The following is a 3680-nucleotide window of genomic DNA, read 5'->3' as shown; positions in this document are numbered from 1 at the left end:
GGGCGACATTCAAGGAGTATACCGGTTGCCCCAAAGGGACAACACGATGATCCTAGGTCGAGTAGAGAGTCGACCGTAGAGGACCCGACTGTGATAGCGCAATCACATTCGGAAGACGTTGAGGGAAGAGGTCTCCACGTACTTGAGGAGAAATCTCCTCAAATAGTTGAAGTTACTAGACTTCTGATCCCGAGGGATTAATCCCTCGGCAGCCTGTGTATAAATCCCAGGAAGAAACCGAGACATTAAATGTCTTGGTTAATGACGGCTCGGGAGTAGGCGCTTCTACTCTTGATCTGTACGCACCTCCGAAGTTAACTTTGGAGATAACTCAATTACAAACCCTAGAACCTAAGCAATTGAACGTGAAAAGACTTGCCTCACAGTAAGTCGCGACTTTTTCTGGCCCCGCCAGTATCAGTTCGTGTGCAAGTAGATTCGTGCTAGCGAGGTATGTCAACGGGTGAAGCCTAGCCCTTCATTTAGTGCTCTTTTACAACCTCATCCACTTCCGGCAAAGTGATAATAGTCCATATCTATGGATTTCGGCTTCGGATTTCCCAAAGACGATCACAAAAACAATGGAATCCTTGTTTTTGTAGACAGATTCAGCAAGATGGTACATCTTGCTGCAAAACCAGAGTCGATTACGGCTCCGGGTTGTACCCGCGTCTTTATCGACACGGTTTTTAAAGTCCACGGGCTACCCCGTGTAATAGTCTCGGATAGAGATCCACTGTTTACGGCGGAGTTCTGGCAATCCGTGTTCTGATCTCTCGGAACGCGGCTGACAAATGCAACATCCGATCACCCAGAAACAGATGGTCCGACGGAACGCGTAAACGAGTCCTCAAAGAGATACTTCGAGGTTACGTCCAATCGTATCCGAATTAGAGCGAGTTTTTACCGATGGTCGAATTTGCCATCAATAATTCGGTGCATGCGTCTACAACGCATACACCGTTCTTTGTGAATGGCTTACGCCATCCTCGCATAACTACCCAATTAGAGGGATCCTCGTGTTTAGGGGGGTGGACACGCACGAGCAAAACCACTTCTGACTCATGCTCATCCCGCGTTGAAGTTATCAACGACGCGAGTGATGTCGAAGAAATCGACATCGAAGATGAGAAAGATCTCATGGCGGTGCGCACAAAGCATGCAAAACAAATGAGTCCGCAGAAGAATTTCTGCTAACTCAAGAATCAATAATCCGTTTCGTTCAGGATTCCATTGGTAACGCAGTGGACCGTCAGAAACGGAATGCAGACAAACATGGAAGAGCAAATGTTTATTCATTTAAATTAATGATCTAGTGCTACTCTCAACAGTAAACTTATTTAAGCTTATAGTCACTAATGTGGGTAGAGGTGAACTACTGCCCAAGTTCATTGGGCTTTACTGTGTACTGTATCGGAGAGGCAATGCGTGCACAATATAATTGCCACGTAGGATGCGTTCGCATCCTAAGATTCACGTTTGTCGGCTACGCTCGTACCATCAGTACGCGGTTTGTTCCGAGGACGGATCTGACCACCCTTTTCAAGATCCCTAAAAGATTCTTGTGATCGCGAAACCGGATTCTCATGTTGGATCTGAAGTTCTCATGCCGGTTCCGAATACCCTCGAAATTACGATGAGCTGACGACAGCTCATCACGAACAGCTTGATATTTTCGTTTGTGCTTCAACATGGAGTACGCACTCTTCGAACGGTCTTCCAACCGCTCGATATGGTGAGCCTGCACCGTCTGCTCCATTGAGCGACGCTTGCCACGCTCGTGGTCAAGTCCCTCCTCGAAATAATGGAGGAAGTGATCGACTTTGTCGATCTTCGACATTTGATCCGACACACGGTTCGGATCTAATTTTCCCTCCTCCACCACAACCATTGGTGAATTTCCACGGTGATCAACGTTTCCTTGTGGAACGATTCAGAACCACCGTGATGTGAAGGGGCAGCGAACGAATTATCTTGTTCGCTGGCGTAATTATCCACCTTCGCATGACAGCTGGGAGCCTCGTTCCAAGCTGGTTGCTGACGTTGAGAGCCTCGTCCGTCAGTATGACGAGACCTATCTGATGGTTCAGAAGGTCCATCGGAAAACTCGCGCCCCTAACGCTTGTAAATCGATGGCAAAACGAAAATCGCATCCCGCATCTCAATAGAGATGCGAGCCCTTCCCCAGGGCGAAGAAAGGGAAATACCATCCCTTTTTACTCGCTTCGTGTTGTCAACACAACACGGACAGGGATCAGCCTCACGTGACAACCGATGCAATTTATGTTTTGCACCGGTTGTAGTTCGTATCTCAAACTTATGCGATTCGCGTTAAGTTTTTGAAGCCAGGCTTCGCGTCCAATGTCTTTGACATGGCGAATGAAAGCGCTCCAGGCTTGCATAAGCGAGACTATATCTCGCTTGTTGTTACCACTAAGCCATCGATGCTTAAGAAAAGCATCGAGATAAAAATCTTTCTTAGCGCGAAAGTTCTTCGCGCTGGGATCAAAGCCATGAAGCTTTGTCGCAATAAATAAGGGATATTTATTGTGAGGAGTCGCCTTTCCAAACAAGCTATTGATTAGCCGTTCTGGCTAAAGCCACGGCTTCTTTTTAGGGGCGAGATGAGACATTTTACTGTCTTCACTCCCCAGAGTGGTACCCACTGAAGCAGGGGTTCCACAAGAACTTTTATTACGATGGCTTACGCCATCGTCATCACCTTGCTCAGAAACAGGTGCAGGTGACCGTACGGGAGACGGAATGGGCGATGAGGGATCATTCTCATCGTCGAAATCACATAGACTGTTACTCGTCTATCAGAATGAGCCCTCTCTTTCGAAGGCTCATAGTCAGCCGCCTGACGTCTATCAGGCGACTGTTTTATTCTCCCCGAGTCCGCCATTTCGTCCGACTCGCATTCGTTGTCGACCTCCAAAGAGGGGTCGAATTCACGTGGTAAATCACAACGTGAACCTGCAACATCTAGTGTTGCACGATAAGAAGATACTACGGCAGACGGAACGTCTGCCGCACGAGACAATAGCGCGTCACCCGCGGCTGCATGAACCGCAGTCGAAGGCTCCGCACTACCAGCACCCCGCATGTAATTATTCTTCATGCGATGGAATTTAAAATGATGGTTCTGACCAATCATCCTTGTTGATAACTCAGAATCATCATTTTAAATTAAGCGGTCACATATTGACCGCTCCATCCAATGACAGTCGAGAGGTGATGTAACGGGGTGTATCGTTACATGAAATTGACACTTAAGGTTGTTAATTAATATATTATCTAAAATGTAGAGAATATTTGGAGAGTATTGCTTTATATAGTAATGCTCGGAAATCTGATCCATAAATAGGTATAAGCCGTTACATCTATTGATCTCGCAGACTAATCAGCTGTAAACGTAATCAAAGAGAGAGAGAGATAATATTTCAATTGCATGCTTAGTATTAGTTTATAATTAAGTTAGCACTTACAGATAGAAAGAAGAAGAAACTTAATTATATTAATACAGTTTTCATTTAACCCCCTTTAAGGTAGTTGTCATAAAGAGTAGTCTTCCTCTGCACGTACTAGTGTACGTGAAGTGACGTAAGGCACCACTCGCAACTGAAGCAGTGCGAAGTGGACTTGTACTGAAGCAGTACAAGTCGTAGTGCCCCGTTACA

This window comes from Bremia lactucae, linkage group LG11 (assembly GCF_004359215.1).
Source record: "Bremia lactucae strain SF5 linkage group LG11, whole genome shotgun sequence".
In the NCBI taxonomy this organism is placed as follows: Eukaryota; Oomycota; class Peronosporomycetes; order Peronosporales; family Peronosporaceae; genus Bremia; species Bremia lactucae.
The sequence above is the reverse complement of the archived record's forward strand: the minus strand, read 5'-3'. Positions refer to the sequence as shown.